Source organism: Tachyglossus aculeatus, chromosome 9, assembly GCF_015852505.1.
Source record: "Tachyglossus aculeatus isolate mTacAcu1 chromosome 9, mTacAcu1.pri, whole genome shotgun sequence".
NCBI lineage: Eukaryota > Metazoa > Chordata > Mammalia > Monotremata > Tachyglossidae > Tachyglossus > Tachyglossus aculeatus.
In genome coordinates, this window is record NC_052074.1 from 7,291,080 (window position 1) to 7,314,574 (window position 23,495).

Genomic DNA, 23,495 nt, shown 5'->3' on the forward strand with positions numbered 1-23,495 from the left:
ATGAGCTAAATATCTTTGGTGATTTGATAGAGGGCTTGGGGAAGCGGGAGGGTATTTGGCCAAAGAGCTGGGGACATTTACCTCTGTCTTGATAGAACATTGAGAATCTTTCTTTGGAGGATCAGATACCACTCGAGCCCAAAGAATAATTCCAACTGCCACCACCCACTGGCTTCTGATGTGCTTTGCTGGGCTCTATTTGGGTTTGGATGCCCATGGAGCTCACTAGAAATCAAAATTGTGATGTAGGGGAAGACAGATTGAACAACCCCTTGACTTGGAAGAACATTCCCTTGAGCGAAGGCCACAAGAAGAACTGATTTCAAGTGAAATTTTTCCCTGGACATCTGCTCCTAAGGCTGTCTCTCACCCATCCCATATGAAATGATCCTGTTGAAGTCAGGGACCAGAATGCTTTGGTCTGGGTCCTAGGTCTGTTGTGTAGAGAAGTAGGGTGAGTGCCAGGAAGGAAAACAGGACTATTCCTTAGGTGGCCGGAAATATTTGATGGGTGGCTAAACCAGAAGACACGTGGGAGGGTGCTGAATGTCTAAATGACAGGGAAAGATTCAAACTCTCTAGTCTCTCCATTACTGGTAGTGGTTCCTTTGCCCTGTTATCTATCTTTTTCTTTCTCTCTCTCACTCTTTCTCGTGCCTTTTCTCTCACTTTCTCACTCTTTTTCTCTCTTTCTTTTTCTCTCTCCCTATCCTCTCTCTCTCTCTCTTTCCCTATCTCTCTCTCTCTCTCCTCCCCCCACCCCCCAGAAAGGCAAGGAAGTTTTCTGTGGCACTGGGCTAATACTTTGTCTTTCCCCTTGGATTTAGGGCCCCCACAAAGAAATGAAGGTGGTCTTCCTAAACCTTAGCCTGTCTGCTTTACCCAATTTACTTTAAATTGGACTCGTATTCCAAATCACACGTCCCCACAGTGGGGCCCAAATCAGAAGGGAGGGCTGGGTAATACCCTTGAGCATAGTGAGGCTGTAGTCTCTACTAGGTTTGCATGTCCCCTGGAATAGTAATTTTAATACTTGAGTGTTTTATATGTGAAAAGCACTGTACTGATCACTAGGATACATAGACGGTGATCAGATTGGACACAGTGCCTGCCCTACAAGGGGCTCACTGTCTTTGGGAGAGGGAGAATCAGAATTTAATCCCCAATTTACAGATGAGAAAACTGAGGCAACTGTGACTTGCCCTGGAGCCATATTTGTAGGTTACAAATCAGTCAATCGTATTTATTGAGCACTTAAGTACTAGGTACTTTTAGGGGATCACAACTAGCTCCACCCCTGTAGATAGATGAATGCGCACATCTTGTTAGCTTTTGGTAGAAGCAGCGTGGCTCAGTGGAAAGAGCATGGGCTTGGGAGTGAGAGGTCACGGGTTCTAATCCCACCCCGCCACTTATCGGCTGTGTGACTTGGAGCAAGTCACTTAGCTTCCCTGTGCCTCAGTTACGTCATCTGTAAAATGGGGATTAAGATTGTGAACTCCACATGAGGCAACCTGATCACCTTGTATCCCCCCAGCGCTTAGAACAGTGCTGTGCACATAGTAAGTGCTTAACAAATACCATTATTATTATTTTGATAAAGGAGAACTGTCCCTAATTTTTTTCTCTTTATAGCTTTGGCCAAAGTGTCCTAATGTGAAGTATGCAAGTGGTTCTCGGTGGGAGTTTTTTGTCTCCAGTGATTTGTTTCTGCTTTGGTGGGGGCTCCCGCTTGGATGGCAGTACCTTCATGGTTCTTTTAGACTGTGAGCCCACTGTTGAGTAGGGACTGTCTCTATATGTTGCCAACTTGTACTTCCCAAGCACTAAGTACAGTGCTCTGCACACAGTAAGCACTCAATAAATATCATTGATGGGTGGATGGTACCACACGCAGAGGGGGAAATCCCAGCAAGATCTGGGAGCAGATGCCTGACCAACATGGCTGTCGGTCTGCTTCCTCAGAGGCAAGCCAAGGACAAATTCGCTTTGACAAGTTTGTCTTGGGAAACCCTAAAAGTTTCCGGGACAACAGGATGGCACCAGCGATGTTCCTGTGCTCCGCTTCTCCAGGAGAACCTTCCGAAGTATGTCTGAGAGTTATGATTTGCGTCTGGGGCTAACGGGACTGTGTTTGGTCCTCTGAGTCTTCTCCGGGACTGTGCCATCCTTGAGATGTCCGGATCACCCCGTCCTGGTCTCCTTCAGCACGCCAGGCCCTGGAAGTTTCATTCTGGAAAGAGCCCGGGCTTTGGAGTCAGAGGTCATGGGTTCAAATCCCAGCTCCGCCAATTGTCAGCTGTGTGACTTTGGGCAAGTCACTTAACTTCTCTGGGCCTCAGCTACCTCATCTGTAAAATGGGAATTGACTGTGAGCCCCCAATGGGACAACTTGATCACCTTGTAACCTCCCCAGCACTTAGAACAGTGCTTTGCACCTAGTAAGTGCTTAATAAATGCCATTATTATTCTTATTATTATTATTATTATTATTATTATTATTATTCATTCATTCAATCGTATTTATTGAGCACTGACAATGTGCAGAGTACCACACTAAGCACTTGGGAAAGTACAGTCCTACAGTCGACAGCGACATTCCCTGCCCACAACGGATGCGACGTCTCTGAAAACGCAAGCTTGTATTTCGTCGGAAAGTGACCTCTTTAAGTAAATTTTTATGCACCGAAGCTAGCTGACACTTACCAAAACAAATTCCAATCCCTCGGAGAGAGGGATTTTTTTTTTATTTTTTTAAATTTTTCTTAATGACAGAAACACCACTGATCTGACAGCTCGGTCTCTGGGGAAGGAGAGTGTGGGGAGAGGCTTAATGCGTACCAAGTCCTCTTGTGCCCCAAGTCCCATGGCACGATGTCTGGGGTTTGGACGGAACAGGCTGCCATAGTGGCAGCTGGGAGTTTGACAGTGTTATGAAGAATTGCAACTGTTGATCAGTGAATTGTTACACTGTTGATGACAGCGTGGCAAATTAATTCTGAAATTAACTGAGGGGCCGCGAAGAGGTCCCACAGCTTATCTCGGATAGAAAGAGGCCAGTCGAAAAATTAGCAGTGAAGCAGAGGATCGCTCGGTCTGAATTCTGCCCGGCGGCGGAGGTGGAAGAAAAAAACGTGTTTGTCCGTAGGTCAAGAAAGACAGTCGCTTGTGTAAGAGTTAGAGAAGAGCTGCGACGGGATGTTTTGGGCCTTTTTTTTTTTTTTCCTTTTAATTCATTGTAGCCATTGCATCTAAGATATAGTAGGATATCTCCCTTCCTCTTTGACAACAGCCTAATACATTGCAAAATGCAATCATTCCTCATAAGTCTAATGTCCACCCCGGACCCTCCCCCCCTGCCAGATATTTTCCAGTTTAAAGAACTTCTGGATACTCGGTGCCGTTTGATCCGAGCGTGCAGTATGTTGTGTACTCAAAACGTGAGGTATCATTCACCGCTACGTAGTAGCCATTAACATATGCTTTTCCCAAGGTTTTGTGTACTTATTCCGAGCATGTGCCTTCTACAATGCAGAACACAAGAGACTTGTTTTGTAAGATTAATGAAGGTCACCAAAATTCTCAAAAGTATTCTGATAATTAAGGCTTTGTTTATCAAAAACAAGTTATATTAAGAGCAAAAAGATTCATGGTAATTATTCATAATCTTAACAATTCAAGTGTAGCCACCTCATTTGTGCATTTAATTCTTCTTGTTAATGTTTTGCATAAATCTGCATAATTACTTGAGTTGCCTGTTGTAATTTTGACAGCTACTCAGTTCATGTGCACTAAAGTATATCAAAAGCTTGATGTGCTGAATATTTATAATTTTACGTATGTTCTTGGGATAATATTTTTTCAACAATATTTTTAGTTTTTATAAAATTGACATGGTATACTTGGAAAGCTTGCCAAACATAGACCTCCAAAATTCAGCACAGGATAGAAGTCAACCAACATTTAAAGGTATAGTACCTGCTTTTGAGAGACCATTTCAGCAGTTCAGTTGAATTGTGCCTGCCATGAGCTATGTCTCTCAAAGGCCTTTGCTCTGTCTTTTATTCAGGGCTTTCTAATTACGAACACTGAGGTTTTTACATTTTTCTAGATGATTTTACCTATGTGAGTACAACCTGCTGCTTCACTTTTATCTGCTACACCTGGCAAATGGTAATGGTAAACAACGATAAAACTCAAGCATTTCAAAGTTATCGTGTGGCTGTAAAAAAAAAAAAGGAAGTTAACCTTTCTCTTAGGCAGGCTGTCTTACCACCTGCATTCCCCCGAGGATCGAGGAAGAGACAATAGCTATTATAGCTCTGTCCGATTTGGACACTTAAAATGCATCGGAAGCAGTGTGGCCTAATACGGCACGGGACCCGAGAGTCAGAAGGACCTGAATTCCAATTCCGGCTCTGCCACTTGTCTGCTGTGTGACTTTGGACAAGTCAATTCACTTCTCTGTGCCTCAGTTACCTCATCTGTAAAATGGGGATTAAGACTGTGAGCCTAATGTGGGACGGGGACTGTATCCAACCCAATTACCTTGTATCTACCCCAAAGCTAATACAGCTCCTGGCACATAATAAGCACTTAACATGCCATTATTATGATTAATATTATTATTGCCACCAAAAGAAATTCACCCCATGTGGGCTAGGGGAAGGATCATTAGCCAAAGAAGCTTCAAATGATATGAAGAGCAGGAATGAGCAAAGGTGTGGGATTCAGGAGACCTGGTTTCTAATCCCAGCTCAAACATTTGCTTCTAGTGCGTGATCTTGGACAGGATATTTAACTTCTCCAAGACTCAGTTTCCTCTTCTGTGAAAATACAGATAAGTTACATGTCGTTCCTCTCCCGTTGTATCAATTTCCATTTCCCCTGCTAGACTGTAAGCTTTGTGTGGGCAAAGAGAGTCTACCAACTCTGTTGTACTTTCCCAAGTGCTAGTATAGTGTTCTGCACACAGTAAGTGCTCAATAAATACCATTGATTGATGTTTGTTCTGGTTACACTGTGTCTATTCCAGGCACCTAGTGAACATTTAACTACTATAGTTATTTATCAGTGGCCTAGAAGACCAAGAGAAATTCATTACTGGGGGATAGCGGGCTCCTACTAAGCTTCAGGTGAAGAAAAGAGATTATGGAATGAGGGATTTCAAACGTCTTTCAGGTCTCTAGAAAGCCACAGTAGCCTCTAAGCTTGGTAAATGCAGGTATTTTAAATTTGGTTCGAAAGGGGAAGCTGTGTGTTTCTGCTGATTGCTTTGGTGTTTTTGCTGTCCAAAAGTATCCTGGGCCCCTGCATGTTATCGAGCTCCTCTCGACAATCGATCGGTCGTATTACTGAGCGCTTACCATATGCGGAGAACTATACTAAGCACTTGGGAGAGTACAACAAAACAGTTGATAGACACATTCCCTGCGCACAAAGAGGTTACATGATCTAAGTAGGTTTTGCTTGAGAAATCTGGGCTTCCTGCTAGAGTGGAAACTCCTTGAGGTCAGAGGGCAGTTCTACGAAATCTATTGTTCTCTCCTAAATGCTTAGTGTGGTGCCCAGCATTCATTCATTCAATTACTCAGCACAGAGTAAGATCTCAATAAATGCTATTGATTATCACTGATCTTCTGTGGATTATATTCTCTTCCAGTATCTACTCTGCATGAATTTTCTAGGGTATGTTTGGATTCCTTAGGAGTTAATGTTCTTTGTTTTTAAAAACTGGGGTGGAACCTTCTGTTCATCTTGGGGCTATGCTAATTTCCCTATTCAACCTGTGCTGCCATCACACTGGGGGTAGACAAACCCTGTTACAACAACCCCAGGTAACTCTGACCACAGTTACAGCTGCAGCCATATACTAAAAACTGACAATTTGACCTGAAAATCATCCAGTGTTGGTGTTTTCCAAAGTGAGGTATGCTGATATAGCTTTCTAGCTTCAGCATCAAATCTCTGACCAGTATTTTGGAGTTTATCAGTCTCATTTAGATTCTGGGCATGTCACCCCCTCCTCAGAAATCTCCAGTGGTTGCCTGTCGACCTCCATATCCAGCAAAAACTCCTCATTCTGGCCTTCAAAGCTGTCCATCCCCTTGCCCCCTTCTACAGCCCAGCCCGCACTCTCTGTTCCTCTGGTGCTAAACTCCTCACTGTGCCTCGTTCTTGCCTGTCCCACCATCGACCCTGGCCCACGTCCTACCTCTGGCCTGGAACACCTTCCCTTCTCAAATCCTCCAGTCCATCTTCAAACCTCCTCCAAAAGGCCATCCCAGACTAAGCCCCCCTTTTCCTCAGCTCCCCTACACCTTCCCATTGCTCTGACTCACTTCCACCCCACCCGCCCCAAAGCACTTGTGTATATATGTACATATCTAGAATTCTATTTATATTAATGTCTGCTTATTTGTTTTGTTGTATATATATCTATAATTCTATTTATACTGATGCTATTGTTGCCTGTTTACTTGTTTTGATGTCTGTCTCCCCCTCTTCTAGACTGTAAGCCCGTTGTGGATAGGGATTGTTTCTCTTTATTGCTGAATTGTACTTTCTAAGCACTCAGTATGAGTGCTGTGCACACAGTAAGCGCTCAATAAATACAAATGAATGAATGAACAGTAGTGATTGCTACAGGAAAACCCTTATTAATCAAAATCTTTCCCTCAAGGCAGTTTAAAGTATAAAATACTCTGGATTCCGAAGGTCCAAAAGAAAAGTTAATGGCAATTAAATTGCACCGGTAATGGACACAAATGCTTTCTACTGCAAACCTGGAAACCCAGTTAAACAATGGAAGATATTCTTGTGGTGAATTTCTAAGCTACCCAGAGCTTTGAGGTTCTGTCTTGCACAAGACATCCCTAGACTGGGATAAGGGAGTCCTTTCTCCAATGAGGGCATTTTGGCTTAAACAAAATATATTGGAGATTGATTAAAAGGAAAGGAATAAGAAGTGCCATGACTGTATGCCGTGATTTTTTTTGCTTTTTTTTTTTTTTTTGCTTTAATGAGCACTGAAATGTAAATGAAAAATTAAAAGGTGGTTATATTTAGCAGTGGCTGTACACTCGATGCATGTTATACGCAGTGGGAAGTGAACATAAAACCAGGGAAAAAGCCTCAACATTACAGCTATATGCATTAATTAAAAGAAGTTTGTTAAACTAAATTTGAAAAAAAAAACTTCTTTAATTGTGTTTACCCAAAAGCCTTTTCTTCCTAATTTAAATAGCATAAACATCTGGACTAAAGCAATATTAGAATCATGGCAGTAGTCAAGCAAATCTTGTGGAAAATAATGAAATTAGATCCCTGGTGTTGTGACAGAGTAAGGGCAGGATACATCAGTTCGATGTTAATAAAATTTCCATGAATGACTGAATACAATTAAGAAATTGTCAGTTGCGGCAATGAACTTTTGTAGCTCATAGATGTTTGCATCATTTGATTATGCTGGCAATTTAAAATTGTTTGTTAGTGTCTGTGTTGGGATATTAATTATGACCTTTATTGCAGCCCACAATTAAACTAGTCTTATAGCAACAAGCCGACTGTGTTGTGATACTAAAGGATCTGAACTGTTTAAAAAAGGGTCTTGCTATGTGCAGACCATCAGTATTCCTTCAAACTGGTGATGATTTAAAAAGGCACAGCACTCTAGAACAATTGGGACGAGAAAGCCCTTTAATACAAGAATTTCTTTTTAATAGTGTTTTAACAGTTTTAATTGCTAACAACATCTGTAAAACTGGAGGGAAAAGAATACCGAAAACATTTTTAACTGTGTCTCCAAGATAAGCTTTTCCTATTTCAGGAAGAGAAAACAATTATTCATTGGTTAATTAGCTGTAAACAACTTTTTAAAGACACATCCATTATATATGTAATTATTTGGAAAAAAAAAGCTTTAATGTTATTTGTGCTAATGCATAATTATTAGTGCCTGCTAAAGGGATTAACGGTACTTGGATGACCAGTATTGTCGAGAGCATCACAGTGGAGAGATGAGATTAGCATCAGGAAGGAGTGTGCAGTGATGAATCAGAATTTTTTTTTTCACCCTTTGGTTGCAGTGATGAGCCATCACATTGAGAAACAAAGCATTTCAAACTCAAGTCACACAGCTTTCTGTCTTTAATATTTCAGTGATACATGAGGAAAATCTCTCACCCTGGAAAGATATGTTTCTGGTGGATTGCACCACTGCTTGGGTAGTTTAGCCTGTGCTGACATTACTGGGGGTCGGGGGGTGGGGTGGGAAATCAGAAAATTATTTCACTGTAGATGGTGTGCTTATGAAAAATAGGAAAAAAGGTTTTGATGAAATCATGATCTCATTTACTCTGGCAGTCTTTGTGAAGCCTTCCTGAGGGCCTATGCATAAGCTATTTGGAATATCTTGGCTAATTCACCCTCCGTGAGATGAGCTGAAGAGAACGTGTAGTTAAGATTGATATTTGGATTTCAGCAGCATTTCCGTCGGCAAAGTGCCTTGTTGAACTTTCTCCTCGTGTACAGAGATTTTGGTGGAAACAGAAATAACTTGGACATATGAAAGTTATTTGGGTATTGGCCTCTTTGTCATTTGGATCCTTTATCCCCTTTGAGAATCGGGTCACCGGACACTTCTCTTCCTTCCCCACCCAGGGAAAGGGGCAATTCATTTTGAAGTTCCGTTGATAAAAATGTTTTGGATCCTCGAGGCAAATCAAGATCTTATTTTTTTTGGACAGTCTGCTACTGTATAATTATAATTAGCTCCTCTCTGGTGGTCCAGAGGTTTGTACTGAGTGATCCAACCACCGAGGTCTGGATTTGATTTCAGGTTCTGAATTCATCTTTTTTAGATCGGCTCGAGGCCCGAGGGGCTTGGGTTTCAGGTTGTGCAAACCTGAGGCTCCCTGGGCTATCAGTTCAAATCTCAGCGGTGGTGACTCACCCCTTCATCTTCCTGTGACAGAGAAGCAGAGTACTATGTGGTTTGATGTGGAAGGGGAAAGGAGGGGCGGAGGGGCCTGAGATGAAACCTGGACTGAGGCTTTGTCTGGACAGTGGCAGATTTCCCAGTAGTATAGATTTCCCTCCTTTACCAATGTCCTTAGCAAAAGTTTCCTTTCTACCGGAGGAGCTGACTGGTTCCAGAGGAAGTGAGAGTTTTACACCGGAGGAATTCTGGGCTTGATCTTGCCTGGTTAGCAGGGTCCACCTGGAGAAATTATTATTATGATTTTTCATGGTAATTGTTAAGCTCTTACTTTGTGTCAAGCACTGTTCTAAGTGCTGGGGTAGATACTAGTTAATCAGGCCAGATGCAGTCCCTGTCCCAAATGGGGCTCACAGTTAAGTAGGAAGGAGAACGGGTATTGAATTTCCATTTTGCCGTTGAGGAAACTAAGGCACAGAGAAGTTAAATGACTTGCCTGAAGTCACCCAGCAGGCAAGTGGTGGAGGCTAGAATAGAACCCAGCTCCTCTGGCTCCCCGGCCTACACTTTATAAGAATAATAATAATAATGATGGCATTTATTAAGCACTTACTATGTGCAAAGCACTGTTCTAAGTGCTGGGGAGGTTACAAGGTGATCAGGTTGTCCCACAGGGGGCTCACAGTCTTAATCCCCATTTTACAGATGAGGTAACTGAGGCACAGAGAAGTGAAGTGACTTTATCCACTAGGCCATGTTGCTTTCTCCAGCCAATTTGGCCCAATGGAGGGTCTCGGCAGGGACCACATTCACCATATTTGCTACTTTGGGGGAAAGAAGTGGATTCCCCAAATCCCATAGCACCCCTGAACTTTATGCCCAAATGGGATTGACCAAGGGCCCTCACAGACTTCTCACTTGTATGAAATGACTGTCATTCCATGTCAGGGAAATCTGTCAACTCTGTGGGAGATAAACATGACAGGATTTACAGATGGAATCATCAAAATAAGTAATAGAAAATACAGGTGACTAAACATATATACGTACGCGGTGTTGACACTGAGCATCACTAGGCACATAAGTGCTAGAGATGGCTGATGGGTTTATATGTCTTGGGATGCCAGGAATCTATCTGGGATGCTTGCCAGGGGAGGTAAGCTTTGAGTATGGTGAGGGCTGTCGCCTGTCAGACTTTTGGGGGGAGGGAGTGGCTAACCACAGGCACAGTTTGAGTAAAGGGGTGGTGGTGGAGAGAGATGAGGGTGTTGAGAAGTTAGCTCCTCCCAAACTGGTCTTCTAAGAGAACGGGCTGGGGGTTAGTGGGTGATGAGAGCAGATAGGCAAGGTTAGCTTAGATGATCGAGAGACCTGAACTCACTTGTGATTTTGCTTGACTCAGTGGTATAAGGGTTGCCAGTGGAAGATTCTGAAGTGCCGAGATCCCATGCCAAATGGCACTTCAGGAAGATGAGCCTCATAGTAGCAAGTCGGATTTAGAAAGGAGAGGCCGGAGACCGGCGAGGGGGCTGCTAGAGTAGTCTAAGTACAACAGTACAACAAGAGAAGCAGCGTGGCTCAGTGGAAAGAGCACAGCCTTTGGAGTCAGAGTTCATGGGATCAAATCCCGGCTCTGCCAGTTATCAGCTGTGTGACTTTGGGCAAGTCCCTTAACTTCTCTGTGCCTGTTACTTCATCTGTAAAATGGGGAATAAGACTGTGAGCACCCCGTGGGACAACCTGATCACCTTGTAACCTCCCCAGTGCTTAGAACAGTGCTTTGCACATAGTAAGCACTTAATAAATGCCATCATTATTATTATTACAACACTACCAGAGCCTGTGATGATGGAGGTGCGTTACTGCAGGTAGTAAATTCCTCCGCCCCCCACACACCAGACCCCGCAATTCCGGTCGCCTGAAATCAATCATTGGTATTTACTGAGCACTTATTGCGTGCAGAGCACTGTATGAAGCACTTGAGAGCATCCAGTACAAAGGGGTAGGTATAGATGACTCCCTGTCCTCAAGGAGCTTGCAGAGTAGAGGGGGAGACCAATATTAAAGTAAGTTACAGGTGGATTAATACGTACGTGGTGAAGGAGGGGAGATTATTGGGGTGCGAGCCCCATCTAAGGACACCAAAAGTCTGGTTACCCTTTGCTGACGTGACTTGCTAGGAGTGTGTCCCTCTATTCACTGCCTCTCTGCTCAATTTGGGACACAGGATGATAAAGAACAGACATATGGGGAGGTAGAAAGATCATTCTTTTCTTTTGAAATATTTTTAGGTCTTAAAAAAAAATCACCACTCCAACTTCCTCTTCAGGAGATGTCAGGAAAAAAATAGCATACCGAATTCATTCTGGGATCACGTTTGGAACAGCACCCTTTCCCTCATTTGGTTTGACTCCGGATTCACCTTAAACACAATTTTATATAGTGGACAATATTCATCGATCAGGTTCGTCCCCTGCTTCACCCTCTCCCCCAAACACCACTGATGTTCAAATAGGCATATTTTCTTTTATTGCTGCATTTAGAAACAGCTGAATCCTCTGTCTTGGAAGGGCATGTTGTCTTAAGAAGGCAACCAGCGTGGTATTTATTATTTTAGCTAGTTGACAGGGAAATTATTATATTTTCAGAGGTTTGTGTATTTAAGCAGAGATGATTACTGAGAAGGTTGGGGTTTTGCAAATGGGGGAAGCCTTGTAGCTCAATTTACTAATTTATTTTGTGATCTGTGACTAAACCGAGTAAAAATGCAAATACTACAAGCCCCTTTCCATTTTATCACCAGATCAGTTTACTGATGAGAGGATCAGAGTCACTAAAGAGCCCACATGCTTGTGATTTCTAAGTAGTCAGGCACTAAAAGCAGCGAAAGCGGGGACTGGGAAGACATCAGGGCTTCACACGGGGAGGTTTAGAGGAAATCTATTTATTTTTGGTTTAAAATGAAGAGGTTCAGCTTAGCTTTATTGGCCATTGTGATAACACAAACAGGTCTGTTCCCCATCACATGTGACAATAAACTACATTGCGGGGATTTGGTAAGGAATGGGGAAAAAAAAAAAGGAAGCTGTGGATAAGGGTTGAGTGAGAAGTGTTGTGGGCTTAAAGGGACAGCATCAAATGCTTTGTGTGATGTCTCTTTTTTCTGGATTCCTTGAGAGTTCGTTGCATATACCACCCTGTCCCCTATCACTTCTCATGTTTCACTTCATGTAACGACTGAAGCGAGTTTTGCCCTTTTTTTTATTTCTTTTGCTAAATCTTACAAATGAAACTCTAATTGATTTTTCTCTTTGACTGTCCTCTTCTGTGCTGGACGGATGGGGGATTTGTGGAAGTTTTTTCCCAACTGCAGATCCAGCAGAGGGAGTGTGAGACTGGCAGAGGTAGTATAGGAAATTCTCCTGGATTGGAAAACTTTTCCTGGGTGGGGGAAATCTTCTCTTCACCATCTTAACACCCCAAAAGAGGGGCCGCAGTTCAGAAATTGGGATTCATTTTGCTGGTGTTCCCCACTGTAGGCCGAATACAGTGTGGGCTGTGTGTCTGTCTGGACAGTTTAAGTGTCTAACACTACAGATTGTCTTACAGCAGCTCCGGGGGGGATGTCAGTGGCATAGCCGACAGATAAACCCAATACGCTCGAGGATGAATCAGTACCAGTTCGCTCTGAAAAGCTGGCTACTGTTGCCCCTGAAGTGCCCAGATAAAGAAGCAGCGTGGCTCAGTGGAAAGAGCCCGGGCTTTGGAGTCAGAGGTCATGGGTTCAAATCCCGGCTCTGCCACTTGTCAGCTGTGTGACTTTGGGCAAGTCACTTAACTTCTCTGTGCCTCAGTTCCCTCGTCTGTAAAATGGGGATAAAGACTGTGAGCACCCCGTGGGACAACCTGATCACCTTGTAACCTCCCCAGCACTTAGAACAGTGCTTTGCACATAGTAAGCGCTTAGTAAATGTCATTATTATCATTATAAAGGGGCATGGAGTGTTGCCGCGTAACCCAGTGGAAAGAGCACATGCTTGGAGCCAGAGGAACTAGGTTCTCATCCGGGCCCCACCCTTTGCTGCTGTGTGACCTTGGGCAAATCACTTTGCTTTTCGGTGCCTTAGTTTCCTCACCTGTAAAATGGAGCTTCAGCACCTGTCCTCCATGGTCTATTGGATGGAGGCCAGGCCTGGGAGTCAGAAGGTCATGGGTTCAAATCCTGGCTCTGCCACTTGTCTGCTGTGTGACCTTGGCAAGTCATTTCCCTTCTCTGGGCCTCAGTTACCTCATCTGTAAAATGGGGATTTAGACTGTGAGCCCCCCGTGGGACAACCTGATCACCTTGTAATCTCCCCAGCGCTTAGAACAGTGCTTTGCACATAGTAAGCGCTTAATAAATGTCATTATTATTATTATTATTATCCATAGTAAGTGCTTAACAAATACCATTATTATTATTATTATTATTACTTAGACCATGACTCCCGTGTTGAACAAAGACTGTATCGATTATCTTATCTTGAGTGCTCACTATAGTACTTGACATAGTAAGAACTTAGCTTTTATTATTATTCTTATAATCACTATTATTATGGAACTGGTAATGCTTTTAACTTATCAGCAAGGCCACCTTGTATCTCCCAGTGGTGCAGTTGCCCCTCAAAGACACTTAATGAAGGGATAAGCTTGATTTCTATGGAAGATCCTAACAGTGAACTTCAAGAAGCAGAAAATTAGAAAAGCAATTTCTAGCAGCTTTGACCCTAGTTAAAAGTTTGACAAGAGTTGAGATTGTCAACTCCTCGAAGGCAGGGTCCTTGTCTACTAATTCTACTCTACTCTCCCAAGTGCTCTGCAAATGGCAGGCCTTCACAATAAATGTTGTTGTCAACCTGTCATCTACATACTTTTGGAAAAAAACAAACACTTCTTCTATTATTACTTCAAAATTGTGGGGATGCACATGACTGAGAAGGCTATGTGATGTTTACCCTTCAGGTTAACTTGGGAGCAATTATTTCTGTAGTCTATGGGCTACAAAAGCGTCGTGGCCTAGTGGGAAGAGCACCTTCCTGGTTGTCAGAGGACTGGGATTCTAATCCTGATTCCTTCACTTGTCTGCTGTATGACCTTGGGCAAGTTATTTAACTTCCCTCTGCCTCTGTTTCCTCACCTGCAAAATGGGGATTCAATACCTATTCTCCCTACTTCAGAAAGTGTGAGCCCCATTTGGGACCTGATTATCTTGTATCTACCCCAGTACTTAGTACAGTGCTTGACACATAATATGAACGTAACAAATATCACAATTATTATTACTATGAGATCTTAGATACCCCCCAAGTCTCTCCTTAAGGGCTTCAGAAAGGATACATGTGGCTCTTTAAGAAAGAAAGAACCCAGGGGAGCAGTCCAGCTTGCCTGATCTCGCCAACGTTTAGCATGGTCTGCACACAGTAAGCGCTCAATAAATATGATTGAATGAATGAATGAACTTTTGGAAAGTTCCAGATATTCTACTGGAGAGAATTTTATTTTTCCTTCCAAATCATCAATCAAGTTTTGGTGAAAAGAAGCTCTCGGCTACTTGTCTTGCCCAAAGCCACATCCAAATGGTACTTGGGGGTCACCTCTGCCACAGTGAATTCTGGGCAGCTGGTTACCTCCACAGAGGTTATTCATTCATTCATTCAATCGTATTTATTGAGCACTTACTGTGTGCAGAGCACTGTACTAAGCACTTATTCATTATTGACCACTTACGGAGAGAGAAGTAGAACATCGGGTGGTTTGGTGACTATAGCAGAAGCAACACACGTTACTTCCTACAATCTACTGGGGAGTTGGAAATTATTACAAATTGTGGGAACAAGAGGAAAAACAAAGATCTAACAAGAAATAGTACAAATAAGATGAAATAGCTGAATAAATTATTGATTATATAAAATTTTCTCATGGAGAAAACTCTGGATTTAGGGTTCATTAAAAGGGTGCACCTAGAGTCAAAGGTGTGTTTTCCTCCTTTGTCCTTGGAAGTCCTTGGGAGGTATCCAATTCCAGGTAGCCATGGGCACCCAGGTCCTCCCTGCCCTGGGAAGTTTTCAAGGATTTATTGCTCCATCTCCGGAGTTCTTTGGTTCTGTGTTCTGTGCATCCTGAAATGGGAAACCAAGGTGCTACGACTTTGGGGAAAAATGTAAAGGAGTGGTGTTTAGCGTGTTTTTCTTTACTAAATGGTATGTTTTATAATAATAACAATAATAATGGCATTTAAGTGCTTACTATATGCAAAGCACTGTTCTAAGTACTAGTGGGGGAATACAAGGTGATCAGGTTGTCCCACGTGGGGCTCACAATTTTAATCCCCATTTTACAGATGAGGTAACTGAGGCCCAGGGAAGTGAAATGACTTGCCCAAAATCACACAGCCGACAAGTGGTGGAGCCTGGATTAGAACCCATGACCTCTGACTCCCGAGCCCGGACTCTTTCCACTGAGCCACGCTGCTTCTTTTCTTCATGGGCCATTCGGGTGGATTGCTATGGAAGAATAGAGTAGTGGAGGGCCATGGCCCAGTGGATAGAGCACAGGCCTGGGAGTTGGAAGGTCATGAGTTCTAGTCCTTGTTCCATCACTTGTCTGCTGTGTGAACTTGGGCAAGTCACTTCACTTCTCTGTGCCTCAGTTCTCTCATCTGTAAAATGGGGATTAAGACTGTGAACCGTAAGTGGGACAGAGACTGTGTCCAACACAATTATCTTGTATCTACCCCAGTGCTTAGAACAGTGCCTAGCACATAGCAATCACTTAATATAATTATTATTATGACATGGCAGTAATACAGCCATACGCCTGGACCAGTAAGCCTGTGTTAGATCATTGAAATTGCGTAGGAAAAGATTGTAAATATTTAAACCTCACGGTTACCCCTGAAAACCGCCAATTTTAAGCCATTACAAATGAATTTCCTGCAAAATTCTAATGGACCATTTCAGGGCTTCTGATTGAGAAAAACAACACAGACTGCTTAAGCAGGTTTCACACGTGGAATCCGTACAGTTGCAGCTAACCCCCCTCTGTGTACCATTTTGATTGTCCATCTTTATTCCAGTGGTAACCTTAACAAATAACATTTACTGTCATTATTAGTATTGCTATATGATTTAGGAAGAAGATGGCTTGAAATAATTTGATATTTCATCAAGAATGCACCCAGCAGGAGTGCAACAGGAATGTCTGTTTGCTTTTTGGATAGGCAAACAAGTTTCTCTTTCAGCTCTGGTCTTGCGCAGACTCTGGACCCTGAGAGTCAGCAATAGCCTGAAAAGCCAAAAGATGGAGCATGAATGAAGATTTCCTAGGACTCTCTGCCAGGCTTCTAAGCAATTTTGGCCTTCATTCATTCAACCTTAAATACTGAGCACTTACTGTGTGCAGAACACTGTGCTAAGTGCTTGGGAGAGTACAATACAAAAGACACATTTCCTAGTTCTCAGCATCCAAGAATTGCTTAAAAACATCCTCCTCTTCCCACCTCCAGGACTCACTGGGCCTTTGCTTGTCTTGTAGATCAATCATATTTATGGAGCACTTAGTTTGTGCAGAACACTGCACTAAGCACTTGGAAGAGTACAGTACAAGAGAATTAGCAGACATGTTCCCTGCCCATAACGAGCTTACATCTAGAGGGAGAGACAAACATTAATATGAATAAATGAGTTACTAAGTGCCGTCGAATTGTTTCCGATCCGTAGTGACTCCGTGGATAGATTTTCTCCAGATAGTCCTGTCTTCGGCCGTAATAAATGAATAATTTATACTGTATAATTTAAAAATATGTACTTAGGTCCTGAGGGGCAGGGGGTGGGGTGAATATCAAGTGTCTAAAGGAAACAGATTGAAGTGCATAGATGATGCGGAAGGGAGAGGGAGGAGGAAGAAGGAGGGCTTAACTGGGGAAGGCCTATTGGAGATGTGACCTTAGTAATGCTTTGAAGGTGGTGAGAGTGGTGGGGTGGGAGCTCAGGGTTAGGGGGAGAACGTGGAAAAAGCGTCAGTGGCGACAGATGAGATTGGGGTACAGTGAGTATGCTGGAGCTAAAGGAGTTAGTATGCGGGCTGGGCTATAGATTCATGAGGTAAGGTAGGATGGAGCAAGCTGATTGATTGCTCTAAAGCCAATGGTAAATAGCCTGGGATGTTTCTTATTGAGCCTTTCTTTATTCTTTATTCCCTGATTTCTGGTGCTCTGCACATAGTAAGCGCTCAATAAATACGATTGATTGATTGGTGGAGGGGGAGGAAAGTCGTCCTAAAAAATCCCACTCCTTCCAGGAAGCCTTCTCTGATTAATTCACAAGCCCCATTCAGGTCTACCTAACAGCCACCCTTGGGGCGTGGTACGCATTTCACTCCTGCTTTCATCACTTGAGTACCTATGCATTAATTTATTTGTATAGTCAATTATTTATTCAACTCATTCATCCCAATGCATATTATCATTATGGTATTTGTTAAGCGCTTGCTTAGCTTACTATGTGCCAGGCACTGTTCTAAGCACTGCCTAGATACAAAGTAATCAGGTTGTCCCACGTGTCCCACAGTCTTAATCCCCATTTTCCAGATGAGGAAACTGTGGCATAAAGAAGTGAAGTGATTTGCCCAAGGTCACCCAGCAGACAAGGGGAGGAGCTGGGATTAGAAACCAGGTCCTTCTGATTCCCAGGTCCGTGCTCTATCCACTAGGCCATGCGGCTTTTCTATCTCGGTCTGTCGTACAATGCTTGGCACACAGTAATTGCTGAACAAATATTATTACCCTTGTTCTTCCTCCTGCTTCCATAACTTGTAAATAAGTTTTGACCACCCCATCAGATGGTAAATTTCTGGAAGGCAGTGATTTCTTCTTCTGCTTCCATTCTGCTCTCCCAAGCACCAAGTACAGTGCTTTGCCCTCAGAAGGGATTCAGTAAGTTCCTTTCATAATGATCGATGATGATGAAGAAGATAGGGATGCTATTGAAAAGAATCACTGAAAAGTCTAAAAAGTCAAGGCTTATTAAGCCCCATTTTTTGTAATGGTATTTGTTAAGCACTTACTATGTGCCAGAAACTGTACTAAACAACAAATCATATTTATTAAGCACTTACTGTGTGCAGGGCACCCTTTTAAGCACTTGAGAGCATACAGTACAACAACAGACAGACGTATTCCCTGCCCAAAATGAGCTTACGGTCTAGAGATATAAGGTAATCAGTTTGGCCACGATCCATGTCCTCTATGGGGCTCACGGTCTTAATCCCCATTTTACAGTTGAGTTAACTGAGTCACAGAGAAGTGAAGTGATTTGTCTTAGCAGCAAAGTGGCAGAGCCCGGATTAGAACCCAGGTACTTCTGACCCCAGGCCGGTACTCTATCCACTAGGCTACACTGCTTCTCAGTGTATGCCTTGTTTTGAGTCTTCTAGCTTTCAGCAGTTTGCTCAAAATCCCCATTCATATTTAAGTTTTTTACCCGTGGCTAACCGAGTTTTGTTTCCCCAATTGCCTGTCTTTATCTGTGTTGATTCCAGCAATCTTCAAACATCAGAGCTGTAAGATTTTTTTTTTCAACTCCAAAAGTTATCTTTGGAAGTGATGATTAGTGTTTTACTGTATAATTTGGTGTGAATAATTATTAGGATATGTAATAAACACTGAGTAATCTGGCTTTATTGTTTCATCTATTATAGTGCAAGGGATATGCCTTAATTATAGAATTTTAATGAACTCTTGCTGTATTTTACTAAAGTTTGCTGCGTGAGCATTGTTTACGTAAGTGCCGTGACATTCAGGTTGCTTGAAAGTAGTAAATAAACCAGTAGGCCAAAACCATATAATGTCTCTTCGCCAACTATTATTCCTTTAGCTGTTGAATAGCATTTATTCTGTAATTGATGGTTGTCAGCCTGTAATTTTCACCTGTTATGGTTTGAACACTTTACAGTTTTCATTAATTTTTTTGTAGTGTTTACACCCAAATCCGTCTACGGCCTGGGAAAAAAATGAAGAAACAAAAGACGACAAATTTCAGTCAACTTCTCATGTTCAACATTGCACATCCGTCACTTGGCTGCTTCGTCCTTTGTGCCTGATTCATTTCATTCATTCATTCAATCGTATTGAGCGCTTACTGTGTGCAGAGCACTGTACTTGGCTTACTGATTTGGGACTTGATGTTTTAGGTGCATATTTGATTTATTTAATGGCACTAAATGCTTAGAACAGTGCTTTGCATACAGTAAGCGCTCAATAAGTGCGATTGAAGGAATAATGGAACAGTACAGTAGAGGCTTGGAGTGGAAATGTTTGGAGACATGGTATGTTTTTGCTAAGCCTCTCCCTCACAGGTGAATTTCTAACAGTTTGACTCTCCTCTTGGGCTTAATTACTAGCGTCTGATGTTGATTATGAACTGACCTTTTTGGAAAATTGAGCTAAGCATCAGGCCAATTTCAATAACAATAATAATCATATTAAGCACTTACTATGTGCTAAGCACTGGAGTAGATACAAGGTAATCAGTTTGTCCCGCGTGGGACTCACAGTCTTAATCCCCATTTTACAGATGAGGTAACTGAGGCACAGAGAAGTAAAGTGAGCTGCCTAAAGTCGGAATTAGAACCCATGACCTCTAACTCCCAAGACCATGCTCTTTCCACTAAGCCACGGTGCTTCTCAAGCTAACCCTAAGCTACCCGTATAATTATGTCCACCGTACAACTAACCCAAATACTATTCCCATTCACATATTTTCATTCGATCATATTTGAGTGCTGACTGTATGCAAAGCACTATACTAAGGGTTTGGGGGAGTACAATTATAACAATCAGTGCACACATTCCCAGTCTACAATGAGCTTACAGTCTAGAGGGGGAGACAAACATTAATATAAGTAAATATTGTATGCATACCTCCACTCTGTAGGTGTCCCAACACTTTTAGGGGTATACTTACATTCTTATTAAATGCCGAATTTATGATTCATCTACACTTTATTGACAGTCATGGTGACTATAGATAAAGGGGGTATCTTTACCATAGATAGATAAAAAGATTCATCTATTTCTGTATTGTACTTAAATATCTATAAATACATCATGTGAACAGGGAGAGGAGAAGAGAAAGAAAGTGATGTCAACTCCGATTTGCCGTAGATGACTTCATGAGTTTAGGAGCGCTCTTTAATCCTGTCAACAGTTAAAATATTTCAAATGGGAGGAAACAGATCTGTGTTGTCTATTTCCCCACCCCTCATTCCTCTTCTAATACTGACCCTCAGGGGACCATCTTTGTCTAAGAAAGTTTAAATGTCTCACAAGAGTTACCAATAATTTTATACAACAGGCAGACAGACAAATTGTGCTGATTGTCTGTATATCTTCAAAAAAAAAAAAAGAAGTCTGGCCTGGAGACTAGAGTAAATCACCAAAGTGATCTCAAGTGAGCAGAGATAGATTTCTAGAATACAGTGTGCAATGAAACCACTGACCTCTCATACATGGGTTCATGTCTTTTTTACAGAAACAGATGGGTAATAGCATAATGCTGAAATCATGCTCTACATAATATGGACCTAGTGATTGCAGACCTGATTGCTTGCCATATGGTTGCTGAAGGGTTGAAGAGAAAATGGGATGATATGCAAACCCTTAAAAGCAACATTTTTATTGAATGGCCATTACATTAAAACCCAAACTCTGCAAATGAAGGCAAGAACTGTGGTGAATAATGATGGAATAACAAAGCCATAAAAGCTGCATCTAAACAGCGTTGTTTGTTCGGATATGCAAAATAACGGAGGGCTTATTTTGGTCACGTAGCCTAGCATGACGATAAGCCTTAGGTAGGAAGCTGGTGGGATCTAGGCACCTTCAGGGCAGAAATTATAATAATAATAATGATGGCATTTGATAAGCGCTTACTATGTGCCAAGCACTGTTTTAAGCACTGGGATAGATACAAGGTGATCAGGTTGTCCCACGGGGGGCTCACAGTCTTAATCCCCATTTTCCAGATGAGGTAACTGAGGCCCAGAGAAGTGAAGTGACTTGCCCAAAGTCACACAGCTGACAATTGGCGGAGTGGGGATTTGAACCCATGACCTCTTACTCCAAAGCCCGGGCTCTCTCTTCTGAGCCACGCCATATCTGTGTTCCCTAGGTCAGATGGAATATATGTATATATGTACCTGTATATATGTTTGTATGTATTTATTACTCTATTTTACTTGTACACATTTATTCTATTTATTTTATTTTGTTAATATGTTTTGTTTTGTTGTCTGTCTCCCCCTTCTAGACTGTGAGCCCGCTGTTGGGTAGGGACCATCTCTATATGTTGCCAACTTGTACTTCCCAAGCGCTTAGTACAGTGCTCTGCACACAGTAAGCACTCAATAAATACAATTGAATGAATGAATGAATGGAAGAGGCAAAAACCTTGTCCCAGAGGAACCGAATTTGACTGGAATGCTACATCGAATGGACAGCTCACCATGAGAAATTCAGGGGATCAGACCGAGGCCGGTGGTAAACCGGGTTTGCCATCCTGTCTGAGAGGGGTATTTTCTCAGGCACATTTGCTGCCTTTTTGCTGTGGGCAGACAGCTGTGTGGTAGAAGGCGGCTGTTGTCCTTTGGGGGGAATCTATGCAGTGCTGAGCAGCTGAGGTCTGTTTGGAAGCGACCTGTCCGTCAGTCACTGTAGGGAGCCGATAGGTTTTTGCATAGAGCTTCATTTTATTAGCCACTCAGTTGAAATCCATAGGCGCTTCAGTTCCTGCCATCCCCTCGAACGTCTCTCACATCCTTGCAAAATCACAAGAATTCAGGAATGCTTTTCTGAGTCCCGTTCTTGCGGAATTGCCTAGTGGAAAGAGCATGGGCCTGAAAATCGGAGGACCTGGGTTCTAATCCTGGCTCTCCCACTTGTTTGCTGTGTGACCTCGGGCAGGACACTTCACTTCCTCCGTGCCTCAGTTTCCTCATCAGCAAAATGACGATGATGATGGTATTTAAGTGCTTACTATGTGTCAAGCACTGTTCTAAGCGCAGGGACTGTCTCTATATGTTGCCAACTTGTACTTCCCAAGCGCTTAGTACAGTGCTCTGCACACAGTAAGCGCTCAATAAATATGATTGATTGATTGAATGGAGATTCAATAACTGTATTTCCTCCTACTTAGGCTGTGAGCCCCATTTGGTACCTGATAATAATAATAATAATCGTGGTACCTATTAAGTGCTTACTATGGGCCAGGCACTCTTCCAAGTGCTGGGGTATATACAAGGTAATCAGGTTGTCCCACGTGGGGCTCACAGTCTTAATCCCCATTTTACAGATGAGGTCACTGAGGCACAGAGAAGTGAAGTGACTTGCCCAGAGTCACACAGCAGACAAGAGGCAGAGCTGGGATTAGAACACATAACCACCTGACTCCAAGGCATGTGCTCTATCCACTATACCATGCTGGTTCTCTAGATTGTAAGCTCATTGTGGGCATGGAATGTGTCTCTTTATTGTTGTACTCTTCCTAGTGCTTAGTAAAATGCTCTGCACCGAGTACATGCTCAATAAATACAATTGACTAAGATTAGTCACTGTTAAAAGCAATCAAAATGCAGGTTCTTCCTTCTGTGAAAATGTCCCACATTTGGGCTTGGTGTTTGAGATTTGTAATAATAATAATAATAATAATAATAATAATAATGGCATTAGGCACTTACTATGTGCAAAGCACTGTTCTAAGCTCTGGGGAGGATACAAGGTGATCAGATTGTCCCACGGGGGGCTCACAGTCTTCATCCCCATTTTAGAATTGAGGGAACTGAGGCACAGAGAAGTTAAGTGACTTGCCCAAAGTTACACAGCTGGTGGAACTGGGATTTGAACCCAAGACCTCTGACCCCAAAGCCCGGGCTCTTTCCACTGAGCCACGCTGCTTCTCTGTATGTCTTGTTTGTCTTCAAGATCCCATTTGCTTGAACCAAAAGAATAAAAATGTCTCTAGCAAGATCGCATAAACTCCATGCACTTTAATGCGACTCATGATTGTTAGGTTTTTCATCAGCTTCATTGCTTTTATTTCATTTTTGTGGCCTAAAGACATAGGACAAGCAGAATACAGTATAAGACATTTTGGTCTTGGCTAAAAAGTCCATTTACTGATGGGAATTTGCTCCTTTCCTAGAAAACTGATTTCATACCTTTCTGAGTCATGACTCATCTTCTGTGCGGCAGCAATAAGTTTTGCATAACTTTGAAGAGCCCAGGCTGACCTACTTAACAGGCAACCAGTGGTACATAATGTATTTAGGTCAAGTATTGTGGCTGAGTTCCACACCATCTCTTCAACAATCCAGCTTGCCAGGAAAATCACAGGTATATTTGTGATACACATATAGGCCAAATGATCATAAAATACACAAATGCAAAGACAAATAGGTGACATATATATATGCATGGGCGTACGTATATACATTTTACACAATGTCACCTGTTAGCATTACTAGA

At 42.5% G+C, this 23,495-nt stretch overlaps 1 long non-coding RNA gene across 1 annotated transcript in view; it reads left to right on the top strand.

Moving 5' to 3' along the window:
* The window catches only part of LOC119932573, a 48,064-nt gene that overhangs the window by 12,972 nt on the left and 11,597 nt on the right, over positions 1 to 23,495 (top strand). The gene's annotated exons all lie outside the window — the stretch shown is intronic.